The 8,360-nt window shown below is 34.9% G+C and overlaps 1 protein-coding gene and 1 long non-coding RNA gene across 15 annotated transcripts in view; one reads left to right on the top strand and one right to left on the bottom strand.

Moving 5' to 3' along the window:
- LOC118170976 overlaps positions 1–3,578 on the bottom strand; it is a 7,773-nt gene extending 4,195 nt beyond the window's left edge. The window contains exons 1-2 of the long non-coding RNA XR_004752976.1: positions 3,278–3,578; positions 2,330–2,398 (exon numbers count right to left, since the gene is read on the bottom strand). This is a non-coding gene — a long non-coding RNA (uncharacterized LOC118170976). The remainder of the gene's footprint in view (positions 1–2,329; positions 2,399–3,277) is intronic.
- FOXP2 (forkhead box P2) overlaps positions 1–8,360 on the top strand; it is a 438,294-nt gene that overhangs the window by 196,175 nt on the left and 233,759 nt on the right. The window lies entirely within an intron of this gene.

Genomic DNA, 8,360 nt, shown 5'->3' with positions numbered 1-8,360 from the left:
TTTCTTTCTTTCTTTCTTTCTTTCTTTCTTTCTTTCTTTCTTTCTTTTCCCACAGAAGTATCTGTTTTGTACTGCTACATCTTCTAAAAAGTCTATGTGGCTTTTGAAAAACCACGATTCTGCAGTGGACAATATTTCAGGGTAGCAGCTACCGCAGAGTAATGAGGCATGGTAGCAGCTGGTATTGGTTTATTTCAGAAGCTTTGTGTCTGATTCTATTAGCCTACCTACAGATGTAAATGCTCTTTCCAGTGTGTGATCTAAACACTGAACAAATAATTCATAATTTTAAAATAGTTAAAGGATAATTTTTGCATTTTGTTTGAAGTTTATTGTGGGATAAATTGTGAAGTAAATTGTGAGTTGCTACTAAAACTAAAGCAATTCTTAACTAAGCAAAAGAACAGGAACTTTTATAGAAAAAGATGAATGTTTGTCACTGAACCCTACTGAATCTAAACAAAGAAAGAGATTACCTAATAGTCTTGCAATGCATTTGAAGTACAGTCTGCTATTTGTTTGGGGAGTTGAATGGAATATATGTCTTAAAATATTTCTACAGCAGTAGGGGAGTTTTTCAGGGGATATATCCACACATTACTAAATTATTGTATCTCCTAATCAGGACTCATTATTATACTGTAAGACAAAAATAATTCAAGCTTTTTTCTATTTGCCTGTGATGCATTTTAGAGCTAATTTGTACTAATGATGAATGGCCTTATGGGGAATACTGTGCTGTTTTGCGTTCTGATTTTCTACCCAGCTGGGTTAGTTAAGTGAATAATAGCACAATTGTTAAAATTTAATTCACGTTTTAGTTGTGAAAAAAACTCGGTTTCCAGACTTGTTATTACAACAATCAAAACAAATTTCACAAAACATTTTTTTCCCTATACATAAGTAATAACAGATACGAGTTTAAAATATTATACTTTTCGTAAGCTGAAAAATAAAGTGTAATTTAGATGTTCCAATTATGTAGTTATTATCTCAAGGTTTGTTTATTTATTTATTTAAATAACTTGTAGACATTAAATGGAGACAATAGTTTCAGTCTAATATTTTTTATGCATTAGTACAACTTGTATATGATACATATATGATATAATGTTTAAAGTCATTATATCTTTTTCCTTTAATTTAGCTATTACTGTTTATCTAGTATTACCAGTCTGAAAATTGTTTTTCAAAAAAGGTATATTTTAATAAAAAAAGTATATTTTTCTCAATTCGTATTAATTGCATGTGTTGATTAATGAAATAAGGAATATGTAGGAAGATTTAAAATTTAAATCCACATGTTTTTGTTTTGGTATATATATGCTTACTACTTTAAGAAAGAATATTCTTTATGTATTCTCAGTTTTTCAGATATGCTATTCAAAATAACTAGTTTTGAGATAGAAATGGCTAGTTTTATAGAGGTGGATATACAGCATGCATGCCTGTGATAGCAGGAGGTTTGAAGGTGCAGAAAATCCTTATTAACCTCTGTCCATAACACTCTTAATTTAGGTTAATAAATCAGTATTTCAAATTATTAGTATTAGGAATTAGGAATGTCCTTGCTTATTTTTGGTAAAAAGTGACAAAATAACTTTTTCAATTTGATTAAAAAAACAGTTACAAATATGCTTAGAATTAAATGTTTAAGCAGACTGTTGAATTAGGACATTGTCAAGCAGTTACATGTACTATTAAATTTAGTTTTGAATTTGAATATGGTCAGAGTAAAATATAAACTCCACTAAAACAGAAAATCAGGAATTATCAACAGCTTCAGTTCAAGGGGTGAAACAGAGTCACTTTCCACAGGGTTTTGTTCAGGTTGCTGTATCCAGCACTTGTGACAGCTTACATTTTTCACTGTAACGTGGTGTTTGTGGGCTTTGTGGCCTGTAGTTTAAAACTCGTACTCCTAAGTCTGGTCATCATCACTGGATGATTGGCTCTGGCCTCATTCTACTGTAGGTGGTTTCAATAAATTCTCTCAGGCTTTATGACAAAAATTGTTCATAAAGTAATTGGGAGATTTCCTCAGAGCACTCTACATCAAAGGATGCTTAATTGTCCTGGCCATGCAAGAAGAAAAACAAGATGTGAAGTGCTCAGTTTAATTAGGCCACAACTTTATTAACTCAACTGGGAGCACTACCCGGCAATAAATGCAGGTCATTGTTCTTTCCTTGATCATTGCTGGTTTTGGAGGACTGCTGTTCACTTCCCTTTTCCAACCTCAGAGGTGGGACCTCGTGATTCTTCCCTTTACAAGTGCTAAGTTAGAGGGATATGTGAAAGAGGCATTCTTCCCTTTAATACCACATACCTGGAGCCATGCAGCTTTCCCTTGCCTGTCCAGTAATTTTCTCTTGACTCCTTGTTTCAAACAAATATTCTGCAAAAGAAATCCAGTTCAGAAAATTGTTAACTAACACTCAGTTTAGCAAGGATGTTACTACAGTAATATAAATATGAAGTATGAAGATGGGCATGAAAAATTCTCCTACTGCTGTTTTCTGCAGTGTTACTTAAAACAAGTACTTTGCTGCTCTTCTGTAAGACACTATATGAGCAGTTTAAGTGATTTTATACATGTCAATGTATCTGCATCTCCAGTGAAGACTGCTTTGCAACAGAGTGTATTGCAGTGTATGAGCTGAGTTTCTCCAGGCATAGACAACCATGACATTGATGCCTCTGGGAAGAATACAGCTCAGCTGATACACTCAGCTGGTACAAAGTAGCTGTATGGGACTTGAGAATTCAGCTTCTCTGGTTGGCTTGTATTAAATGTATCATCAAGTTTTATTACTTCCTTAAGGAGAAAATAATCTGTGTGCCTACAATTAGTGAAGCTCTCCCATCATGTAAAAATAAATACCCGTTTTATCATGTCTCCCTTTTTACTAAAGAGGATACAAAAATAAGTGCTAATAGTTTCTGAAGAAATTCCTGAGTTTTTTAACATGACAAAGTGCACCTTCTCAAGAGGTGTATCTGTGCTGCCTAGCATGCTAGGAACTTTCCACAGTCTACTTTTAATAAACAATCAAACTTTTATACCAAACATTTTCTATAAATTCCCATTTTCTAATTAAAAGTTTGTTTTGTGGAAGGAACTCCAGGTGGTATAATTAGTGAAATACATTTTAATGATAAATCTTCCCTGTCCTATTTTATTTTAATAACAAAAATGGTCCTATGCATTTGAAATGCTCCCTATGGGTTGTATATAAGAGCTTGGTTAATTAGCTAATCAACTTACCCACCTTACCTTTTAAAAAGTGTCCTGTTTCACAGGTGTAGACTCAAATTTTATTTGGGGTAGAGGAGATAAATAAAGCCTGCGATGTTCACCCTGGCTCACCAAGAAGTGACTGTCCTTTGAATGTCACTTTCTTAACAGGCACATCGATTACAGGGCTTGGCCTCTGAGCAGCACAGGCAGTCTTCGAGGTATTCCAGTATCTCTTACATCAGGCCTTTCCAAAGCATAATAGTCTGGATGCTAGAGTGTGGTTAAAATATTGTTAACTCTCAGTGTGTTTCTGTAAAAAAAAAAAAAAAAAAAAAAAAAAAAAAAAAAAAAAAAAGAGAGAGAGAGAGAGACAAACACAACAACAAAAAACACAAACAGAAAAAAACTGCCTCTTAAGACTATCATTTTCTTCACTTGTGTTTTACTTGTTTTTGTCCTTTCTAAAGTTGCAATCAGTATGTAGCTTTTATGATATTATTTTTCTGCATTTCTATTCCCTTGCTTTATTCCTGTTCTGCAATATTTGTTTTGAAGTTTTAATTCTAGTAAGTGGGGTAAACACTGACCAAATGCAAGTGTTCATTTCATTTTTTTTTAATGTTGTATCTCAAAAGTTCTTTAATTTCTATTCCAGGCAGTCTACTTGAAGCATCATTTACATGTTCAGGAAGGAAAAAATAGTATAGAGTCATTCTGTGAACATCATTTGTAGCATTAGCATAAACACTTCTTTAGGTTTCCAACTGTTCATCAATATAAATAACTTTGTTTACAATGAAAAGGCTTTGGGATTTATTTGTATTGTTGGGATTTTTCTTCTTTTTTTAAAAAAAAAATTATCTTTCCGAGTAAGACATGGACACAAAAACAAAATTTACAGTTTAATTAATTTGCTTTAATTTGCCATAGAAGTGAAAGGATTTTATCTGGGAATCATTCTCCTTTGTATGATTTTCATGACTACATCTGTATTTTTAGTTCAACTCTTCTGTTCTTAGTTTTCTGATGCTTTTTCACACCACACTCATGCACACAAGCAGTAGCAACTTGGCCTGTGTGCTGTCTACCATTTTTGAACTATTTTGACTGAATTAGTGTCCATCTGAGAGATGACATACAGTTAGATATTCCTCAGTCTGATCCCTGTTGCCAGGTGATTTCATACACTTAAAGATGCCTCTTTTGATAGGTGTATATCCATTGTGCAGTCAACCCAGGTATTCAACATTTTTTGCTGTCTGAAGATGACAGCATGCCCAAGATTAGAACAGCCATCACCAAAATGTTGACCACTAAAAGTCTTTGGAAGAGCACATGCATTGTCTAGCATTTCTTTGGCTAGTGTAGCTGCTAGACAGAACTGCATGTGTATATTTTATTATTAGAGGCAAGAAGAGGACCTATAAGAATATTTCCAAAACCTCCTCATTTTATAGGAACATGGATTATATTCCTTTCAAGGAATATAACCGGTCACCGAGCATTTGTATCCAGCCTTAGTTTCACCTGAGTTATTCCAAACACTGATGAGGGGGGAATTATTGTAGACCTTTTCAGCATAACTCAGGTTCTGAAATGTCCTCCAAAATGATAAGGATCTAATATTAATTGCTGCAGAGGCTTATCTGTGAGTGAGTACTGGGTGGCCTCTATTGGTGAAAGCAGTCATGTTAAATTGGTGTCCTCCTTTCCTCCTGCTCAGATTTCTTCTCATGTCTTCCTTATTCCCCAATAACATTACTAAAGTCCCCATTGTAGACAGTGGTTTTCTGTGAAATGCCAGAACACTGTAGCACTGACCAACATTATTGCATTTCTGCCTGTTTTCCCACAGTACTGTCCTGTTGACTTCATTCTCTTGAGATCCAAAATAATATGGTTCAATCTGAGATGTCTAGCATTACTGTCATCTGCTAAGCAAAAGAACAAAATCAATTGTAAAATCAGTTTGATCACTACCTTGAGCCTCTAGCTACTTTTGAATTTTATGAGGAGAGTAATCTCTAAGTGTTCTGCAATATCTGTATAGCTTACAAGGTATTTGTGGCTACTTGTACTCAAATCTTTAATATTGACTCATTGGATTCAATGCAATTACAAAATGTAATATTTTGTATTTTATTTTGTGCTAATCCACAGTGAATAAGGAAAATGTAGTGTTCTGTGTTGCATCCTCCAGATATGCACTAGCCTTATTTTTTGTGACTGGAAAAAGAGCTTCTGTCCTTATGAACACTGTTGATATGAATGTAGTTATGGCTATTCCTGTCATTTCTGGTATTTCCAATTTACCCTCTGCTTCACTCGTGTATGAAGCATTTTATGAGCTGCTTTGGCAGAAAAGAAAAAGGATGTTTATAACATGCTTGCTTTCCAAAGTGACTAAAAATCTCAGCGGATTTAGCAATGCCCTATTGACAGAGTTGCATTATTATAAAAAATACTTGAATAGGTGAATGCTCCCTTTGCAGAATATCTTTGCAAGATAAAGACCCTCAGAAGTTTGTAAATATTTGGAAAGGCCTTCAGAATTATTATTGAGAGAAGGAAAAGAACCTAAACTCTTCTTGATTAGGAAATCTCACATGAGGCCAGAGTGTAAAGATCAATATGAATGTATAGTCATCACTATGTAAGCTGTATTGTATAATGTCTTCTTGCACATTGATATCATTAGGTGTTGGCAGTAGTAGCTCCATAGTAGTTGTAAGAATAGTTCTTGTATTTTTTAATTTCACTTTGATGTACAGACTTAGAGGCTATGGGAGAACATGCTCTGAAGTGCTGAGCACAGACATTCAAGCCAACCGACATGAACATATGTAGGGAAACCTGAGGATTTGGTTAGTGTAGGGAAAAAAACAAAACAAAACAAAAACAAGAAGAAACAAACAAACAAAAACAACTGTCACTGAATATGTACAAGGATTTTTACTGTCTGATATATTCTGCAGGTAATGTCACTGTACTAGGAGACTAATACATATTTCCAAGCATGTGCTTCCTATGTACACACACTTCTTTTTTAGTCTCTTGTGCTACATTCCTAAATACACTGTTTGCTCCTCTGTTTCTTTTCTCCTAATGTTCACAGATGAACAACCAATGTCCTCCCTTACTTCCTTTTTCATTGGCTTGGCCAAGAGGTCACCAGTTCTTAGGGTCCCTGTCTATGACTCCCATGAGTATTTATTCCAAGGAGACAAAGCCCAGAAGTATTTACTGTTCCAATAGTAGCTCTGCACCAGTGGTCATGTACTATTGCTCTTCCTCTCCTCACATCTGTAGTATCAGTCCAACTACTTAATCCTTATCCGGATAAAGGTAAGATGCTTTCGCTCTTATTTTCCCCTTTTATAATATTCTTTACTGATTCTAGTAGGGTCATGGAAAATAAGCAGATGTTATTTCATAAGTTTCCCTTAGAGTGAAGGGGTGTTTTCTCAGGCAGAGAGAGACCTTTGTCTTTTCTGCAGTGCTCTTCATTGATACTGGTGAGCCCCATACAGTTATCAAGCACTGCTTGCAGTAGCAAAGAAACACACTTTTTTATTGATCAGAGGTCTGATAGGGGTCAAAGAAATAAGTTTATCAGTCCAGTAGGCTCTCTGGCATTTAAGGCATTGTAACCACAAGAAATAATACAAATGTTCTGTGGTATTCTGTTCTGTGTTATGTCTTGTACCTCTGTAGCATGGCCTTCAGTAATCATGAACATTGGCCATTTGTTCTCCTCAGTGATGATTAGGGATATTGCTTTTCAAGGCAGCAGTGGCCATTTTCTTCTTCATGCTCATGGCTACTTCCTGATAGTCAGCTGAACATCAGTATCTGGGGGAATCGGCATTTTTTCCTAAGGTAGTCTAGGTAATCTTTGTTCTTTATCATTTTCTCAATCAACCTAGTAGCGCTAGTAGGTAGAATTATTAATGCTTCATGAAGTAAGGTATTTACAAAAATTCTCCCTCAAAATTAACAAGTTATTATCATTTTCCATCCATTGCTTCTCCTAGAAGTATAATAATACTGGGGAATCACATGTCCTCTTGGCACGCTGAGCTATGGTAAAAAAAAAAAAAAAAAAATCAGGGAATTGTTTGGTGGGATTATTTAACATTCATGTAATATTTATTTGTGTATTCTTGCGCAGTATTTATGCTAGACCTTGCTGTTCTTTGAAGCCTCATATGCTTTTCCCCATTGCAGTTTATCATATCTTTATATCTAGACATCAGGCTTCTCCTGTCGTCACCCACAATAGATGAGCTTTAGGGAAAAATGTGTCTTTAAATCACATTTCTGTTACATTCCTGTTACATAGAAAAATCTCTGCAGCTGGGCTTTGCCAATGCATAACATTGTTTAAAGATATAACAGCACTGAAGATCTGATTATCTTTGTTCTTTGCCACTTTTAGGTAAACTTTCAAGACTAAAACTCAACTTAATTAGTAGTTGTGTTTCAGATATTCAAAACAAGTTTTTCAATTATAACTGGAGGTAGGAAATTGAAAGCTCATGTTTATAAGCCTTTACTGCCTGCTTAGCTTTCTAATTTTGGCTGCAGGATTTTAATATGATCATATAAATAAATTTGCAGTTCTAAAGTATGGAAACCGGTCTTATTTCAAACAAACATACAAACAAACAACATATGAGCACTAGAATCCATGTGAAATCTGTTATCTTTGTGGCATAGGGTTCATGCCAAATCACAGATGTCTGCACTGTGGCAAAGCTTCTGTTTGTAATGAATGGAGCTGCCACATCAGTCAGTAGTCAACTGAATCTGGAGGATGATTTTGCTTGCTTTTAAGTTGGTGTCTAGGGTAGGATTTATCTGTTTAAACAGAGGTTTCTAGGTATCACTAGAAGCACTAGATATCTGAGATATCTTCTGGATTGTTAGATAAAAATTGGGCATCATTGCCTAAGCTAAATGAAATAACAACAGATGCCTGTATTTAGGCAACTAATGAAGAGCCCTTGTGAAGGGACCTTTTAATTTCTCACTAGGCTCTATTGACTGAACAGATTACAGAGGAAAGTACAGATTTTTTGCAGTTGTAGCAGATTGTTAGGATTTTTTGCAGTTGTAG

The sequence above is a fragment of the Oxyura jamaicensis genome, chromosome 1 (assembly GCF_011077185.1).
Source record: "Oxyura jamaicensis isolate SHBP4307 breed ruddy duck chromosome 1, BPBGC_Ojam_1.0, whole genome shotgun sequence".
Classification (NCBI taxonomy): Eukaryota; Metazoa; Chordata; class Aves; order Anseriformes; family Anatidae; genus Oxyura; species Oxyura jamaicensis.
This window is presented reverse-complemented; position numbering and strand designations above follow the sequence as displayed.